This window comes from Triturus cristatus, chromosome 10 (assembly GCF_964204655.1).
Source record: "Triturus cristatus chromosome 10, aTriCri1.1, whole genome shotgun sequence".
Taxonomy (NCBI): Eukaryota; Metazoa; Chordata; class Amphibia; order Caudata; family Salamandridae; genus Triturus; species Triturus cristatus.
The window spans coordinates 1107343980-1107364862 of NC_140593.1; positions in this window are offsets into that span (position 1 = coordinate 1107343980).

Consider the following 20883-nt stretch of genomic DNA (forward strand, 5'->3'; position numbering starts at 1 on the left):
AACCCTTCATTCACAAGCTAGTCAGAGTTTTTGCCACCCAGCATTAATCGCAGAGTCATCCTGTTCACAGAGGGCAGAGAAGGTATTGGAAAGTTTTGAAGATTGTGTAATTGCAATCAGGAAAGACTAGACCTCTAACTGCACCTGCACACATATAGGAAATTCCTACCTCAGGATTCCACCTTTTGGTCAGTAATTGTATAGCATATTTAATATAGGAAATTCCTAGCTCAGGATTCCACCTTTTGGTCAGTAGGTGTATAGCATATTTAACCGCACTACATATAGGCCACCTTGCCAGGCAAGTATCCCATCAGCCATCTAAAAATGTGAAAACACTACTGTTCGGGTTAGAAATCGGGTTTTGGTTGGCTAAGGTATGCACTCCAGCCAGGCAGAACCCACCACTCTAGTCAGGGTAAGTCAGATGCACACTAGGATAACCTGTGCTCACTCTCTGATAGCTTGGCGCAGAGCAGGCCGGCTTATCTACAAAGGCAAAGAAGACAATGGTCCTGAACCAATACTTAATGATCAAGGGAGAAATTGAAAATTGTTACTGATAGTCACTACTAGGAGCCGCTCAAGAGTCAGCTGACAGTAAGAAGTAACCAATACACAAACAAAACACAAAGTGCACCAACCAAGTCCTCTTTAGAGTAATTTCTTAAAAAATGGGCATATATTTTATTTTGCATATATATACAACCAACACAATACAATTCCCAAGCTTCAGAGGAGTTAAGAATGAAAACGAGAAGAGGGTTGCTCCAGAAGGAACATGAAGGAGTTATGGTGCTGAAGTGTAAAGAATTATAGAAGAGGGAGAAGTTCTCAGACGAGTAAAGGGCATACATTTACATCATTCAACATTAGTCTGGTAATAAATAAACAGTCATTAGGAAACTGGCATAATACACTACTCCATGTATTCTATTCATACATATAGTTTTCAAGGGTTTTAAGGAAATGAATCTCCTTTAACAATGGGGCACAGGGGACGAAGGTCCAGGTTTCCAAGATGGGGTGGGGGTTCTGATGTCGACGTTTTGACCCGACTTGAGGGCAGAAGAGGGAATTTTACACCTCACCCAAGCGGGTCTTCTTCAGGACTTAGAGCCAGAAGGAAGGGGGGGGCAACCCTAAAGAATAAAGGGTACGTTATTTCAAACGTCGCAGCATTAAAATATATATGTATCTTATTAATTAAGGCCCATATTACCCACCTCATAATGTCATGGGTGGCGCCTGATAATAGAACCTATATTAAGGGCGAGATAGAACAAGGTGGTACACATGAGGGAGAGAAATAAGCATGGCCCTCCAAGGAAACTAATTCCTCTTATACGTGGAGAAAACACTCACCCGCCTAGAAGTGCGGCATGGTCCCCAAGGAATGAGAGAAGGAACACTAGAACCAAGGGTACAATATCACAATGATGTTCAGCAAGGATGGATGGGGTCAGTCCGTTAAACCATGACTTAAATGAAACAAGGGAACTTACCCGCATAATTAGCGTGGTGTGAGTTTACCAGGGTATGACCTGAAAACAAGAGGAGAGTGCCATAAGTGTCTCAATTGGGCCATTCTCTCAGAATGCGCAACGAAAATATGGATGCGGTATGTGGGACTTACCCGCAATTAATGCGTGGTTGTGATCCTGGAGGAGAATAAATCAAGAGGAGCGGTGGGTTGGAATATCTCGACCAACACGATCTGTGAATGGATTAAAAGAACCTGATGTCAGTGCCAGTCCAGTGACTCAATAGGCACGGATACTATAATAAAGACGGACTGCGCGCTAATTACCTGAAGTACTGCGTTTTGCCGAACGTCTCCGTTGTGGGTCCACCAACTAGTGGTGAGCCGCTTACGGATTCTTTTAACCTCGTCGGGCTTGGAATGTGGTGACGTTCCGTACACTTCCCGCGTGTGTTGTGCAGGAAGGAGCGAGCATATGGAAAAGTGAGGAAAGACTGCGAGGCTTGATTCCAGGGAATTCATTAATTAGAGAAGGCCCCCGTTGTTCAAATGACAACAGTGAGCCAAAAAAGTTATCCCGTGTGGCCGCTTTTGGCAGAAGACATAACAACATAAATGTTACAAACATAAATAGATACACAATTGCCACTCAACTAAACATTACGTCACTGGGGTAAAAGATTCATAAATTAGAAAAGGTCCCCGTTGTTCAATTAGTAATTCTTCTGAGCTAAGAAGTTAACCCGTGCGGCCGCTTTTGGCAGAAGGTATAACAACATAACTAATACAGACATAAATTGTTACACAATTGCCAATCATATAGACATTACATCACTTGGATAAAGACATAAGAATGTTGTCTGTCCACATGTGTTAACTCGTGCGGCCGTTCTTCGGTGAAAGATATTGCAACATAAATAAAATAATTAAAACAGACATACAATTGTATAACAATTTTCACTCATATGGGATATTGTCTACCCACATATGGCATATGGATGTGTACATGCTTAAAAAAGCAATAAACAGTTGGTCAGATGTATAGGTATAGATATAATAGCACAACAATGCATACTTCCTAGACTGTTAGTATGTTACACAATTTCTAGGATGGGAATAATGGGCCTTCTACAAGGCTAAGAAGCAGGGATTCAGTGTAGCTATGCAGTGATATGCCCACCTTGTAAGAGATTGATCAACCATTGCTGAGTACTGTGACCTGCCTATTGATTTCCTCGTACTCATTCAACCCCCTTGCCACTGTGTCAAAGAGGTGTATAAATCTACATTCACGGTAGTTCAGTGTCCTAGAGAAATCACCCCCTCTTGGGTTCATCCTGACTTTCTCGAGAACCCACCAGCAAAGGCATTCAGGTGTATGTCCAAATGTGCTGCAGTGTTCTACAAGGGGTGCTCCCTGTGTATGGCAGCGGATACAGCTACAATGTTGCTGGATCCACGTCTTGACCTTCTGGGTGGTCTGGCCAATGTATAAGAAACCACATGGGCATGAAATGACATAGATGACCCCAGTCAAGTAAAAGTTTGTATGTTCCTGCATGGTGTGTTTGTAGTTGTTGTGAGTAAACTTTGTCAGTTCTTTAGTCAGAGGGCACACCCTACACTGACCACACTTAAAATGTCCCTTCACAGGGGAAAGTTCCGAAGGGTAGTTTGAGAGATTCTTGGTTCAATGGGTAGTAGAGATTTAACTATGTGTTCTCTTACATTTTTTCCTTTTTTGAATACATGCTTTGGGGGAGGTATACCCCCATGTTCATCCGCCACTAGGTGCCAGTGGCGGTTTATGACCTTCCTAATCATGTTGCTTTTAGTGCAGAAGGTCGTCACACATACTAATCGTTCCTGACCTGTGGTGTCTTTGTCCTTGCTTTCCTACAGGGGCCTCTCTATTGTTAAACCAAGCACGTTTGCGTGCCTTTTTCAGGAGTCTCATAGGGTAGCCTCTTTCAAAAAGGCGAGAAATCAATTCACTGGATTCCAAAACGTAGTCTTCTTTTTTGAAACAGTTTCTCCGCAACCTTAGAAATTGCCCAAAGGGCAAATTGTCTCTAAGGTTGCGGGGATGATGACTGGAATAACGCAATAATGTGTTGCGTTCACTGGTCTTTCTGTACAGGCGAGTGAATAGTTTATTGTTTTCAGCCTGTATGGTTATGTCCAAGAAATTGACAGTGGACTCACTGAAGTCAAGTGTGAATTTTATGTCTTCCCAACAGCTGTTCAGCCAGACATGGAAGTCCTTAAGAGCTTGTTCCGTTCCTTTCCATATGAGTAGGACGTCATCAATGTATCAACGCCAAAAATAGATACATTTACAGTAAGGGTTTTGTTGATTCAACACATAAAGATGTTCAAATGTGTGCATATAGATAATCGCTAGATTCGGAGCAAAACTTGCCCCCATGGCACCTCCTTTTGTTTGTATGTAGAATTCTCCTTGGAATGTAAAGAAATTGTGAGTCATAGCGATGGTAAGGAGTTCGATAATAAAGCTCGTTGGAACCCTGTGAGGTCTTGGGCGCTCATCAAGGGCCCTTCTCATGACTGTTAGTGCCTCACCCTGGGGTATATTAGTGTAAAGAGACACTATGTCCATGGTGGCAAGCAGGCTGTTCTCCTTATCAAAGGGGCGGTTGTCCACCAGTTGTATAGTTTGCATAGTATCTCTGAGATAGGTGGTGGTATTTTCCGCAATTGGTTTAAAAAATACGTCTATGTACTTGCACAAAGGCTCAAGTATGGAACCACACCCAGAGATGATAGGTCTCCCTGGGGGGTTTTCCATCCTTTTGTGAATCTTCGGGAGGGTATATATGGTGAGTGTTCTGGGGTGTTTGTAGTAAGATAGTCGTATTCATGGTCACTCAGAAACCCCCCCTCCAGGCCATCAAGTGTGATATATTTGATGGCCTCCACAATATCTTTCATGGGGTTTGCTCTACGTTTTTCATAGTTGCCTTGTACCCCCAACTGTGATTGAATCTCTCTACTGTAATCTTTTGTGTTTTGAATAACTATGGCACCACCCTTATCGACGGCCTTGATTAAAATGTTCACATTTGAACTAAGTGTAGACAGGGCCTGACATTCAGGTTTGGTGATATTGTACCTCATATACTGGCGATGAGAAAGAGATTTGGTAATGTCACGCATCACTACTTGTTCATACGCCAGTATTTTATTTGGCATTTGGTGTGTGGGAGGTATACATTTGGATGAGGGATGGAGACCAGTGTCTGTAAAGGTGGGTTGATAAGGCATCCACAAAGGCAATGTGTAAAGAATTTGTGCAGCTTACACCCACCGTAGCACAAGGAGTACACCACAAAGGAGACTCGACATCAAGGATTATATTTAAAAAATAGCTTTCTATATTGTGCAGAAAATAAGAAGACAAAAACGATATGTATCAATAAACACTTTGCAAGTTATGCAATTGTTAAGGATCAAAGTGAATTAACTTTTAAATATGTCACTTGTTGTCCTGTAGAGAACAAAAAGGTCAGAATTATAGTAACATAATACATACATTTAAAAATATGTAGGCTTTAAACATAATTGCATCAAATTCATCTCATAACTTTAGTTGTATGATTCTTTACGATACATTTTTGTATACTTTAGAAGTGATTTGGCCCTTCTGGTTAAATGCAGCAAAATACAGGTATAATTAATAGGGGCTTCACGGTAATTTCCGCAATCCAGTTGAGAGACAGCAGTCCCCGTTGGGGATTGACATACTGTGTTTCAAGGTGCGGGAATTGGGAATGTCGAACTCAAAATGTCTTAGTGAATAGTTTAAGTGTGCGACACACAAAGAATGCCCCAGGTGGCTGTGCAGACTTACAATGCTTTGCAGATGTCCAGGGTTGCTTAAGCAGAACAACTTTTCACCTTCTGTGATCCCGGTTAACCCCACAGTACCTTTGTGAGGGCCAGGTTAGGTAGGGAATTCAGGAATCTTTTGGCGGGCCTTTCCTTCCGGGCTGCTGGGGAGCGGCCACGCCTCGTGGGGCTCTGTACCCCAGGGGCGAATTGAAGCACGCTGACATCAGTGGGAGCTTCCACGTTGCCTCGGCAATGTGCCTGGAAAAGAATGCAGCTCAGGGACTCAGCGTACGCCGACTATGTATCGTGAGTCCCGAGAGGGACGCGCCGGTCTCTGGGCAACACCTCAGCCATCCACTAATCCTCCTCATCACACGGTGATAAGGTCACGGTCACTTTGTGGCTTCAGGTCAGCAATCCAAAATGCCTGGTTCAGGGGAATAAACTACGCTGTGCTTAGAAGCCTGGAGTTTCCAGACTCAGAGTCCCACTGCAGAAATGACGAGGCAGAGGCTTTTATGGCCGTGAGACTCAGAGAGTCAGCAGCGCCTGGTTACAAGTCACACGCAGTGTCTAACCATATTGGGTCAGAGTCCCAGTACTCAGAGAACAGGGTGCAACCCAACAAGCCTTTGGAGGACACTTGGGTCGCACAAAGTAAGGAAGCAGGCAGCAGGCCAGCACATCCAGGCATGTTACAAAGTGGTAGACCAACAAAACAAAGCAGTTAGCTGGAATGGTGGTTTCTCCTGGCAGCACAGCAGTCCTCCTGGCAATGTGCAGATATAGAGTCAGCAGCGCCTGGTTACAAGTCACACGCAGTGTCTAACCATATTGGGTCAGAGTCCCAGTACTTGTACTTAAAAGTTCCTTTGATGTACTAGGTGACTTCAAAAGAACTCTCAGAAGTTTAAAACAATCCTCTCAGCCCAGCCCTGGCTCCTAATGATTAATAGGGGTTAAATCAGCCCTTTGTGTGAGTGCAGGACACAACCTATTGAAATGTAAGTGTAAACCACCTCTCCCGGCAAGGTAGACTATCAGTATGCAGATGATTGCAGATGTATCCCCTGTCACTCACAGCCCTTCCTGTGTTGTGGCTTAATGGGGAGAATGCACAAAGTGTAGCTGTCACCAAGCCCAAACATGTATCGGAGACAGGCTGCAAACAGAAAGACTTATATGCACAGGGAAATGCCTACTTTCTAAAAGTGGCATTGTTAAAATACTAATGTGAAATCCAACTTCTCCAGTAAGTCGCCTTTATCACCACCCTTTTAAACATATCAAATGTGTCAATGCTACTCCTCTCTGATCAGGAATTACAACTTAAAAGTAAATAAGTGAATTCCCAATGCTAGCCTATGAGAGGAGATGGCCTTGCAGTACTGAAAAGTTAAATAGACTGTTTGTCACTACCAGGACATGCAAAACCTAAAGGTACATGTCCTACATTATACCGACACAGCACTCTGCCCATAGGGCTACCTAGGACCTACTTTAGGGGTGACCTATATATAATAAAAGGGGAGTTCAAGGCTTGGCAAGTAGTTTGAAACGCTAAGTGAATGTGGCAGTAAACTGTGCACACAGGCCCTTTGGTAGCAGGCCCGAGACAGGTTTGAAAGGCTATTTCTGTGGGTGGCACAATCAGTGCTGCGTGCCCACAAGTAGCATTTAATGTACAGGCCCTGGGTATAAGGCCTACCAGTTTACAAGGGACTCATAAGTAAATAAAATATGCCAAACATATGTGAACCAATCATACCATGTTTAGGGGAGAGAGCACATGCACTTTAGCACTGATTAGCGGTGGTAAAGTGTGCAGAGTCCTAAATCAAACAAAAAGAAGGTCAGAACAAAGGGATAAAAAGGCAAAAAGTTTGGGGATAACCCTGCAGAAAAGGCCAGGTCCAACAACAATAAAATGAAAAATACAAAAAGTTAAACAATTAGGCACAAAAGTCAACTGCAGCCCAATGAATTTTATTAAAGAAGTTAGAAAGGTGTGAGATAGAAAATGGGCAGGCTACATTCTGCATAAGCAAGAAAGTTCAACTTTAGCACAGAAGTCATTGTCTCGTATGTCCTGCAGCAGGTGCGTAGCACATTGATGTAAAACACCAGTCTCTAGCATGATTTTTCGTACATATGTACATTGAGGAACTATGATTTTCGATTGAGATCGTATCGACCCGCCATTTTGTGCGCCGCCGCCATCTTGTGTTGCCCTCACTCAGGCAGCACGACGGTCGAAGTCTTTTTCAGTTTTTTCTGCAAGCTTCGTGTTAAGATTAACCTTCTGCCTCTATTTGCAAAGCTGGTGTTAGGTTTGGCCGAGTACACTAATCCCTGTCTGGTTTTTCTAATCCCCGTCTCAACTATCTGTTGCTTCACACTATTCTTTTCTGACTTTATCTTATCGTCTGGCCTTCGCTGTCCTCTGCTAGCATTCTCTCGTTTCACAACTGTCCTCCAATACACACAAACGTATCTCGCCACCTGCAAGTTAGTTGTAGATCCGTTAATGAATTAGTTTGAAGGAGGGGTGACAAACACAGTTGAAGGAAAGGTTTCTTCGAGTCATCTGACACTTGTTTTTAAACTTTTCCTATTGGTTCTGTCCTATTTTCCAACTTTCCTTATTGGTTCTTTCTTATGTACTCTGGGTATGTATTTGGTTAATGTATATTTTTCATACATGCTATAAAAGATTGTACGCCACAGAGTGAAGTGGCAGTCTCCTAAGAACCTACCTCGTGTACTTCTGGGACAACTGTACTAGCTGCAGCTAATAAATCTGATCTTTTACGCCGACAGAGTGTCCCCGTGTCTCTGTGTAGCTAAGCAGGAGAACCCAGGAGATTAAGGCGTACCCTGCGCCGCCAGGTCCAAAAGGTTCTGGTTCTTCAACTGGCGCCCAACGTAGGGCGGCTTCAGTGGTACCGGTTCTGCCCGAAGGTCGTGAGGAACCCCGCAAGAAAATTCTGGAGGAATTGCGAGCCACATCAAGCGACCCCTGTATGTCGAAAGTGGTCCAAAGGTCTTTTGCAGTGTGGTTACTCCTTCCTGACGGCTACTAACGACTGCTGCCCTGACTGCCGCCCTGCCTTGGCCCTTCCTTTGATGATGTATGGTAAAGCGAGACGATAGACGGGCCGCTGTTGGTGTAAGAAGACGTCCTTAGTTAAGTATCTTCGTGGGTCGCGCCCACAATTTTTGTCCTTTGTTTTCTTAGTATGTGTGGTCCTTAGATTTGACTATTGCAATAGCCGAAGCCGAGGGTATGTGCATTTGTGCTGCGTAAACTGAGTTTTACCCCCTTGAAGTTTGTGAACAGTCAGGTAAAATCACGAGATGCCTGGTCTGACTAAGTTTGGAGAATTTTGTTGCTTAGGTTGTAATAGGGATTCCCGACTTGAGGACTCTTGTCCGATTCCTTCGGTTGGAACTCCCACATATGAGCTCTATTCAAAACATGGTGTTGGCCCCATTGCCTTTAACGAGGCATGGACCCGATACACAAAGAAAGATGGTGTTTTAAAATGGCCAGAAAATGGTAGTTTCGACTCTGATGTGCTAGATAATTTGGAAGCAGTTCTATTCAAAAGAAAAACCCGGCCGGCAATGTTTGACTCTTTCCGCCTTTGGCGTAAGGAAGCCAAACAGAGAGAAATTAAGCAAGCAAAACGAGATAGGAAAGCACAGGGTATGACAATTATACAGGCTGCCCAACAATTTAAAGATGATGAAATTGATAATGCGATGGAAATTTCAGAAAGACAGCATCGTATGGCGATAGCTAAATGCTATCCGGTATTGCCTGTTTCCCCTTCCGATAATAAGAAATATTTAGAAGATGATCCCCTAATGTCCCATTTATTGAGGTTGCCTCCACCCTATGTACAAGGTACTAATGCACCCCAGTTGTTACAGCCTGTTCAGCTGCCAGTAGTACCTCCGCCTGTTCCGGCTCTTCCGCATTTGCCCCCTCCAATATTACCGCCTCTGCCAGTTTTGCCTTTAACTTCAACTTCTTTGCCCTCATCCTCTGATCTTCGATCTCCTATGCCTTCTGCTCCTCCTGCAATTATCGGTTCTCCTTCCACTAGTTCGCCTAATACCTTGTCCCCTATTCTGATGTCTAATTCTCCATCTGTACGTAAGCGTCTCACAGACACTGTCACTGGTATTCTATCTCCTTTCTTTGAAGCCTTAAATGTGTCTCCGGCTTTTGCTCGAAGACAATCTCGCAGTCAGTTCCCAGATTTTGATGAACGAGAAAGGTTGGACTCTCTCGCACGTAAATGGATCAAGAAGGGTCCTAAGTATGGTGTACCTGACATTATGCCTACTTTCTCACAATGGAATGCGCCTACGCAAAGATATGTTTTTAATGCAATGTGTGATACTCTCATCAAAGAATGGGAGGATGTGAATTCGAGTCCGATCCCACAAGATCTGTTAGATGTTCAGGCTGATTTTGATACAGGACTTGTTGTGGGATCTAAGGTTGAGAAAGCTGTAAGGACACTTATTTCTTGTAGATCCTTATTGTCCTCTCAGGCTTTCCTTGATTCCGATCCGTCGGTTAGACTGACGTTGAAAAACTATCCCATGAGAGAGGTTCCTCCAGTATGGAAGGAAGAAGTTGCAGCAGTAGGTGCTAATCCGGTTATTCCTGCCCACGTATATGGGTACATGTTCCATGGAAACGATCTGAAGTTTTGGCTCTAAAGCAGACTCTACCGGATCCTCGTAAGAACCCTGCAGGTTATTACAAAGAATTATCACAGACAGTTGATGCTTGCATCATGAATCTAGCTGATATTGACATGTTGGTGGGAAATGTAGTTCCACAGACAATATGGGCTAAGATTGGTAAAGAGGATCATGCCCAGGAACTAGGTGCTAATTGGGATATTATAACTGCCACAGATAGAGATCAAGTGGGTGGTGCAAAGCCTGACGCTTTGATTTCGGAACTCCCTGGTAGGATTATTACACTAATGAAAACGATGATGCCTGCATTAAGAGTTAACTGGAATAAATTAGCAGCATGCAAACAGAAGAAAGACGAGAGTGTCTCTGATTTCTTCACTCGTTTCGAGGAGACATTTATTGATCACAGTGCTCTAGACATGGCTACAGAAGGTGGCAGCGATTATTTGTGGACAAATTTGTATTTAATTTGCTTCCCGAGCTGTCACACAAATTGAAAGATTCTGAAAGTTCATGGGCTGTTTCTTCTTCTGCCCAGATATTGGCTACTGCACAATATTATGAAAACAGAGAAAAGAAGAAAAAGAAAAGCAAGAGAAAAAGATGAAAGAATTGAAAACAAAGGTTCTCTTGCAACAAGCTTATCCTCCTCGCTATGTTCAGCCTCAGTTTCAGCAGCCTCCACAGTTTCAGAGGTTGTATAAAAAACCTGAGCCATATATTCCGCGACCTTTGTTAGGACCTAATCAATGTGCCTATTGTAGAGAAGAAGGTCATTTTAAAAGTAGGTGTCCGGTTTTATTGCAGCGCAATGGAGCATCATCTGCTTCACGAGGTCGTGCTGGCCTCCAGTCAGCAAACAGAGGTAGGGGTCGAGGCATGTTAACCCAAGAACAACGTTCTCTTCCTCCTCCCAATTCTGTGAACTATTTTGATCAGCAAAATGTTAGGTCTACGCAATATTATAATGAAGATTGTTATGTTGAAAGCGAGAATGAAAATCTTCACACTAACTAGGACAGCCATGGACAAAGTAAGGGAGTTGTGTCGATTCCAGTAGATCAGAATGGACCTTATGTTAACGTCACTACAATGGGTGTTTCAGAGCCATTTCTCCTAGATACTGGTGCAATGAAAAGTTCTATCATTCATTCCAAACTCCCTGGGGCACCTTTGTCTGGCTTAACAAATATTTCTGTAGGATTTTCTGGTGCCCCTGTTCGTAACCCAGTTTCTTGCCCTTTGCCTATTTCAATTGGCCCTTATGATTTGGAAGCTCCACTTCTTTTGATAAATGGTTGCGGTGAGAATCTGTTGGGTCTGGACTTATTGAAAAGTATGCATGCTACGATATATTGTTCTCCTTCTGGTGTACATCTTACTTTAGGACAGAAACTGATCTCTCCAATGTATTTGTCCAAAGATCAGTTTCCACCTGAATTGCTTTCTCTTCCGGCAACGCTGTGGGCCACGGGTCCGAACGATGTGGGTTGTCTTGAGATTCCACCTTATGTTGTCACTCTTAAGCCTAATGTTGAATTGCCACGCATTCCGCAGTACAGGATTTCTACTGAAGGCGAGAAAGCACTTTTGGAAATCATTCATGATTTGATTCAGAAGGGTGTGGTTGAGGAAACGAGAGGTAACATATGCAATAGTCCTATTCTTCCTGTTCTTAAACGCACTGATCCTTCTCAGCCTCCTGTATATCGTTTCGTGATTGATCTCCGGGAGGTAAACAAAATTGTTGTGCCGCAATTTCCCGTAGTCCCAGATATCACTGCTTTGTTGACAATGATACCTTCTTCAGCGACTTGGTTTTCTGTCATCGATCTAAAGAATGCCTTCTTTAGTATTCCCATTGCTGAAGAGAGTAGGGATATTTTTGGCTTCTCTCTTGGAGGCCGAAGCTTCCGGTTTAAGCGCGCACCTCAGGGCTATTGTGAAAGTCCCTCTATTTACAGTCAAGCTTTAAAATGTCATCTTGATGCTTTTCGTTTGCCGTCTGGTGCTGCTCTTATCCAATATATGGATGACTTGTTGATTGCTGCTGATTCAGAAGATATTTGTAAAGATGTGACTGTTGCATTGTTACGCCATCTGTTTGATCTGAATCATAAGGTTTCACCTTCAAAATTACAATACGTTCGTAGAGAGGTTACCTATTTGGGTCATCTCCTATCAAAGGAGGGACGGCGATTAACCCCGGACGAATTCAGGCGATTGCGCAAATGTCTGTGCCGTCCACACAAAGGGAGGTACGTGCCTTTCTGGGTATTACTTCTTATTGTAGGCAGTGGATTCCTAACTTCTCTTTGTTGGCCAAGCCTTTGTTGGCACTCACTTTGAAAGATACGCCTCAGCCCCTTCCATGGACTGACGAATGTCAGCAGAGTTTTACTGACTTACGTACTGCTCTATGTTCCGCTCCTGTATTGGGTACTCCGGATTACAGTAAACCCTTCACGCTCTACGTTTATGAAAGAGAAAGGTGTGCGTTGTCAGTTTTAACGCAGCGATTTGGGGAAAAACAGCGACCATGTGCATATTTTTCGGCTAAGTTAGACCCAGTAGCTAAAACATTGCCTAGTTGACTCAAAGCAACAGCAGCAGCAGCGATTTCTATTCGGCAGTCTGCTGGAATAGTGTTAGATAACACACTTATTGTTATGGTGCCGCATGCAGTGGATACCTTACTGAACCGAACAAAAACGCAACATCTTACGAGTGCTCGTTTGTCTGGATATGAGTTGACACTTTTGGCTAGTCACGTACACATCAAACGATGTAATACCCTAAATCCATCTACTTTGTTGCCTCTTCCAGTGGACAAAGATGACCAAGAACAACATGATTGTTTCCACCGTACCGAGGAAGAGACAAAAGGAAGAATTGATCTGAAAGATACGCCACTAGAGAATCCGGATGGTATTCTATGGGTGGATGGTTCTTGTTACAAGCTTCCGAATGGAGATACAGTTTCAGCCTATGATGTTACTACTTTACATACAGTTGTGGAAACTGCACGTATCAGACACAATTCGGCTCAAGCAGCAGAATTGATAGCTTTAACAAGAGCATGTGTGTTGTCAAAAGGAAAGAGAGTTAACGTGTACACCGACAGTCAGTATGCTTTTGGTGTAGCGTTTATTTTTGGGCATCTTTGGAAGGAACGGGGTTTCCTTACTTCTCATGGCACTAAAATACAACATGGCCAATTAGTGACTGATCTTCTTGAGTCACTTTCTTTACCTGCCCAAATAGCAATTGTGAAGTGTAGTGCGCACAAAAAGATTACAGATGATGTTGGTCGAGGAAATGCATTTGCAGATGAAGTAGCGAAAAAGACAGCGAGAGACGCAACAAGTCGAATGTATGTGGCGGGTCCTGCAAATTGGGTTAGAGAGAGAGGAATGTATGAGGATACAGTGAAAAGTGTAAGAGCGATTCAGAAGGAGGGTTCAGAGAAAGAGTTAAGCAAGTGGAAAGAAAGTACAGGAATGTTGGATGAGATGGGTTGTTGGGTTGAACTGTATGAACACCAACGTTGGCTGTTACCAGATGCCTATGTACTTCCAGTGGTCACTATGGCGCATGGTCCAGCTCACCTAAGTGCAAAAGGTGTATGCAAGCTTCTAGCTCCAGTGTGGCAAAATAAAGAAATTCCAAAGTGTGCAGACAATGTAGTGAAGCATTGTATTTTTTGTTTGATGCACAATCCAGGAAAGGGAACCCCAACTCCAGCAGGTCACTTTGCTCCTCCGACATATCCATTTGAGGTGTTGTAGATCGATTATATTCATATGGAGCGATGCAACAACCTCAAATATGTTCTGGTGGTAGTATGCGCCTTTTCAAGATGGATAGAAGCGTACCCTCTAAAAGACAACACAGCCTTATCAACAGCTAAAGTTCTACTAAAAGAATTTGCCCCCAGGTTTGGTTTGCCGCGCATTGTCTGGAGTGACTATGGGAGCGAATTTGTGGGCCAAGTCATGCAAAAAGTTTGTGCGGGTCTTGGTATCAAGCAAAAGTTCCATGCGGCAAATCATCCACAGTCAGCTAGTTTAGTAGAATGCTACAACGGAACCTTAAAGTTAAAACTAGCAAAAGTTCAGGCTAGTACAGGACTCAATTGGCCCGATGCTTTGCCATTAGCTCTTCTGTCCACCAGAACTGCAGTACATTCTCGTTTGGGACTTAGCCCTTAAGAAGTGGTTTTTGGACGCCCAGCTAACGTATGGGGAGTCCCTCGCCCTAAGAAATACTCAGACTTGCCATATCCAATGTTAATTGACTACTTGCATGACCTTACGACTAAATTGCGTGTTCTCCATCAACAGGTTCAAAGTGCTTTTCCGGAGGTTTCCAAAGACCCAGGTCATTCCATCCGACCAGGTGATTGGGTCTGCACCAAGAATTTCCAAAGGACGAAAAATTTGGAGCCCAGGTGGAGGGAGCCTCAGTTGGTACTCTTAACCACAAGAACAGCAGTCAAAGTCGAGGGAAAGAAAAATTGGATTCACGGTGTGCATTGTAAGAAAGTACCTTGGCCTTTACCCTTCAATCAGTGGGTTCGTAGGGGTGTTGGTGACTCAGAAAGTGAGAAAGTCCCACGATTCATACCTTTCAGCGATGCACACCTGAATGGAACATTGTCTGAGAAAGAGGACGACGACATTCTTCAGGAAGCAATACCATCACATCGTCGCTTGAATACGACCAATCCACGAACATTGTTCCAAGAACAGACTGTACCCAATAAAGAACATTATAATTTGAGACCCAGACCCAAGAACTCTTAAGATTTCTCTCTCCTATGTAGTATTCTGTCCCGGTTGCAAGGTCACGGTAGGAGTCTTAGTTGCGACCTGAGTAGTGGCAAATGGCCTGCAGGACTTGCAGTGTCATAGGACAGCAGACAATCGTGATTAAGTGATTGAGGAAGATTGCCGCGAGCATCCACTTAGAAAGATGGAAACTACATCAGGCAAAAGAGAAAGTAAAGATAAAATGAATCAGTGTAAATCAATGTATAGTCGTTGTGGTATTGCTTTATGTATTATTATATTATGTGTATTCTTTTGGCGTGTATAAATTGGATCGTCATTGCTCTGCAGCAAAAAGTTGTCTCTCCTTCTACCTCTTCGTCTTTTTCTACTGTCTCTCCAAATCTATTTCATACACTTCCCCAACATGAACTCATTAGAAGAACTGAATATTACAACAATTCCTTCATCCAGTTGTTACATCAACATCAATTAGTGATCAATACAACTGACTGTTGGGTGTGTGGACTCATGCCACATACCGTAGAAAAAGGAATACCGTATTTAGTCCTTCCGTTTTCTTATGAGGGTTCTGCTTGGGCTTATTTTGTCATCTTTTCCAATGCCTATCAAAGCAAATTCAGACGATCCGTTAGTTCACGTATTAGTGATCCGGATTTTAGTCATAGTTCATTGATAAAGGGAATGGTAGCTATGGCTAAAATCATGGAAAATAGTAAGATCTCCATTGATGAAAGAAAAGCGTATACTAACTGGAACGTCACCCAATAAGTCACTAGCCTTAGTGATAAAGTTAAAAAAGGAAAGTCTTCACCGATTTGGACTATACCACATCAGGGCAATTTCTGCTGACAGATAAATGGTCAGTCTGCTGACACTATACAAAGAAATAGCTGTTCCCACACATATGTCTACTCTTCTCAAAACTCGCCTCCTCTAGTGCCATCTCAAGGCACATATTTCATCTGTTATAATAGAGCTTACACACGGTTGCCAACAGGTTTCTCCGGAACTTGCTATATAGCTTTCCTTCTTCCCCCTACATACACCGCTTCTGCAAATCATCATCGAAATAGATACGGCAGAGGGATTATTAATTCCGAGGACACAGCAGGACAAGAGGGAGGAGATTTCCTCAAAGGATTTCTTCCTTTTTGGGGTCCATTGGCCAACAGCAGAAATATAAGGCAATTGGTTTGTGTCGTAGAAACCACCATAGACATCACTGTAGGAGCCTTAAGTAATATCACGGCAGAACTACAGGCAGATCGTCTCATGACTTTACAAAACCGAGTTGCCTTAGACTTTGTTCTTGCAGACCGTGGTGGAGTATGCAAATTGATCGGGTCAAGTTGCTGTATTTTCATACCAAATGACGCTCCGACAGTATACCAAGCTATCTCTAAGTTACACATGATCTCTGAGTCGATTCATCAAGACGAAGGAGATTGGTCATTATTGGAGTGGTTTTGGGGACTACTGTCCAAATGGGGTTGGAAAATATTGACGTTCCTTGGAGTAGTTTTAGCCATCATATTCTCTTGTTGCCTTTGTATGCACTACGGCCCCGCCATCTGCGACCTCTGTGCTACTATGTGCATCCCTAAAACCAAGCCACAAAGAACGGAGAATATCAGGATGATGCTACAGCAACAGCTCGATGACCTAATGGCCATTGACATTGACTCAGATTAATATCTTGCCTGAGTTCTGGCAAAAGGAGGGTCTGAGGAACTTTGATTTTCGATTGAGATCGTATCGACCCGCCATTTTGTGCTCCGCCGCCATCTTGTGTTACCCTCACTCAGGCAGCACAACGGTCGAAGTCTTTTTCTGTTTTTTTCTGCAAGCTTCGTGTTAAAATTAACCTTCTGCCTCTATTTGCAAAGCTGGTGTTAGGTTTGGCCGAGTACACTAATCCCTGTCTGGTTTTTCTAATCCCCGTCTCAACTATCTGTTGGCTCACACTATTCTTTTCTGACTTTATCTTATCGTCTGGCCTTCGCTGTCCTCTGCTAGCATTCTCTCGTTTCACAACTGTCCTCCAATACACACAAACGTATCTCGCCACCTGCAAGTTAGTTGTAGATCCGTTAATGAATTAGTTTGAAGGAGGGGTGACAAACACAGTTGAAGGAAAGGTTTCTTCGAGTCATCTGACACTTGTTTTTAAACTTTTCCTATTGGTTCTGTCCTATTTTCCAACTTTCCTTATTGGTTCTTTCTTATGTACTCTGGGTGTGTATTTGGTTAATGTATATTTTTCATACATGCTATAAAAGATTGTACGCCACAGAGTGAAGTGGCAGTCTCCTAAGAACCTACCTTGTGTACTTCTGGGACAACTGTACTAGCTGCAGCTAATAAATCTGATCTTTTACGCCGACAGAGTGTCCCCGTGTCTCTGTGTAGCTAAGCAGGAGAACCTAGGAGATTAAGGCGTACCCTGCGCCGCCAGGTCCAAAAGGTTCTGGTTCCTCAACATATGTCATGTATGTTTTTACCCTTTCCACACTATTGGGTCTATTACGATGCCAGTCTCCAACCGAGACTGTCTCAGTCTCGGGACCGACCGACCTCCAGTTGGTGGTTCTGACCACCTGATTACGATGCGACCGAATACTGTGTAGTCGCATACCCACTTTTCTGTATGAGAGTCTGTGTTACAGCCGCAAACTGGCCGTAGTACAGGCTCCTATAGAGAAATGGGGGGAGGGTGTAAGTCCCTGCACCCTGTGGCAGGCACCAAACGGTGCCTACCACACAGTGCAGGGTTTTACAGGGGGGTACTCTAGGTACCCCTCAACGACCAACTGTGTGCTGCAAATGCAAGGGGGCCCTGTTAGGGCCCCCCAAAGTCACTTTCCGATAGCCTTTCTGTGTTGGAATGGCCGGCACGGAAAGGCTGTGGAAAATGGACATTGTAATCACGACGGCGGAAACGGTATCCACAGGGGGTTACAGTGCAGTTCCGACCGGCCGGAAGACTCCAAGAGCCAGTCGGAACTGCTTTGGAATTACCGGACGGTTTACGTTCTGACCGCCGACATCGTAATCAGGCGGTCGGACGGCAAACCAACCGTGTCGGTCAGAAAGCCTCCAAACCATGGTTGGAAAGCTTCTGACTAGCGGTCAGAGACTTTCCGACCGACATCGTAATCGGCCCCTATACGTGGAATACACAGAAACCATGTAAGTCTTGCAGGAATAATATATATTACATACGTAGAATTCACAGTTTCGCTGGAAAAATAAATATTTTTATGAATGAATAAGAAAATTTACTTTAAGGGCCTCATTGTGATGTCGGGCGGATCACTCCCGCTCGACACCGTTGCGATCTCAGGACCAACCAACCTCAGCTCGGCCGGCCCAACACTGCTATTACAATGCTATCTACAAACTCCGATTTCTCAATTGGAGCTTGTGCTGTGGCTGTAAACCGGCCACAGCAGAAGCTTCCATAGAGAAATTGGAGTTTCTGCTAATCCCTGCACCGCGTGTCATGCACATCAAGGTGCCTGCCACACGGTGCAGGGATCCACAGGGGGGCACCATAGGTCACCCAACGGGAAGAGGGGGCCCTTCTAGGAGCCCCCAAAGTCACTTTCCATCATGCTTTCCATGTCAGAATGCCCTACATAGAAGCCTGGGGAAAACCGACTTCGCAATCCCGGTTTGGACTAGCCGACGTGCTCAAGGCCGGTTTCAATTCCAACCGCCGTCCTTGTGATACGGCGATCGAATGTGAAACCTATGATGTCGGTTGGAAAGCCTCCGACCAAAGGTCAGAGGCTTTCAGACCGACAGCCTGTGGTCGGAGGCTTTCCGACCTACATGATAATAGGACCCTTAATATCAGGAAATACGACAACGTCATTTCATTGTGCTCGCTAAATATTAGCTTGCATTCAGTTTCAACCTATGTAGTGAACATTTACAAATCAAAGTGCAATAAAATGACTACATTTATTTTCAGATGTAACCTCAAACTGCTGAACATGATAAAAATTGTATAATAATATATAAATACCTCAAAAAAAGAACACGTTTTTCATGCCCTTAAAATCGAGGGATGCAGTAAATTTGATATTTTTCGTAAAGATGAAAGGTTTTGCCTTATGGGAGGGTCATGCTCGTTGGGATGCACAACACGTGAGATTTTTTTCATGACTCTGAAGATCTGTGGACAGGAGATGTAGCAATTTATTTGAACAATGTTGTTTTCATCGCTGTACTTTCCGGGAGTAGACTGGCTGGTCTGCAGGGATTTCTGTTCACATTTCGCCATCATTTACAATAACCTGTTTTTTGGTATTATATCCATTAATGCCATTATTTGTGTGTGTTCCTTTTTATTCCCAAGATCACCAGTGTAATTGCTGTAAGCAAACGTGTCAATGTAGAACTAGGCGAACACACCTGGCTGTCCTCTATTTTGAAATGTAATTTGACAGGTGTTACTGTTACTATCGGTTTGAACTATGTTGCTTTCTTGGAGAGCTTTTAAACTTTGATTGATGTTCCACTGGAAAAAATGTGGTTTACTTATGAGGCTGACAATAGGGTTAGATACATCATGACAAAAAGACTTGACAGCTCTACCAATAAATACAATGTGATCTCAGGTCAACGTGGATTTCAGTGTGTTACACCCCCCCCCCCCAACCCCCCATGGAACCACTGTATTTCAAGTAAAAGAGGCGCTGTACGAAATATGCCCCTTTTTTCTCTGCCTTTACCTGTGTTCTCATGGCCTAGTCACAAAATATCTTGAGCATCCCAGTACTGAACTGTGTGCCTGTTCACCCGATTTAGAAGGATTAGGCAAATATAAAAATTCACAAACTGTTATTTAACTTCTTTTCTTTTGTTCATGGAGAACTTTTTGCGATTTTACAATATTTTTTCCCACAGTTCTCCACCATGAAAACTTGGTTTCATGGCCTAGTGTGTCACGCTTTACCTGTCAAGTCAAGTCAAGTCAAAACCACTTTATTCGATTACTTAAAATCATAAAAGTATACTACACAAATAAATACATAAAATCATGCGATTCACAAATCTACAGTTAAAAACAAGTCCTAATAAAAATTCATAAAAGACCATAAACAACGTGCAATCAATAATACAGAATCAAATTCCATATATCAGATAGGCTCCACATCCTGTATAGGTTTTAGTCTCACCCTCCTTTCTCTAACAGCTGCCACCAGAAAACTAGCGACACAGAACATAATTAATGGACAATCAAGCATGCTTAGGAACAATAAAGCTGGTTTATACTGAGTAAAATTCCTACTCTTTAGCAAGGGAATAATAAACCTCTTCCTGGCATGTTTGAAAAAGGGGCAGAATAACATAAAGTGCGTAGTGTCTTGTGGAGAAATATCATCGCACTTGCAAGGTGCAACATTTTCAGGCTTATGCCAGCCAGCCACATCCCAAAGTACAAGGTGTAATTGGTTGAACCGGAATTTGGACAACAACCATTTGTGAAAGGGATGGGTTACCACTGTAAGATATAAAGACAACCCTGAGGATTGAGATACCAGGACGTGTCCCCTGACGGAAGGTTTACGTAGTTCAACTTCTTCCCGCTCGGCCTCCCTTAACTTCGTGAAATTGGATTTTACCCAGTCAAGATCTGCCTTACAGAGAGTGTCAGGGCTAGAAAAAATTTCCGGTCTCCCAATGTAGGCAGATAACCTCTCGATATTTGACAGCCATGGAATTTTATTCATGTTGTCAAGTCGAGTACAGTCCTTTAGTATTTTATGGTTTAGAGTAAGTTTCGGGTTTAGCCAAATTTTAATCCATAGCAATAATGGGGCTAATTTAATCATGTCTGCTATGTATCCTAACCCGAGTTCCAAATGGACTGAGAAAGAAGCAGTAGATTGTGGGAGGCCGAGGAGGGTGCGAAGAAATTTATTTTCTTCCGTTTGGATCGCATCGTGTTTAATGTAACCCCAGATTGGCGCCCCGTACCTTACAATGGAAACTGTTTTGGCTTTGTAAATTGTTAGTATTGCC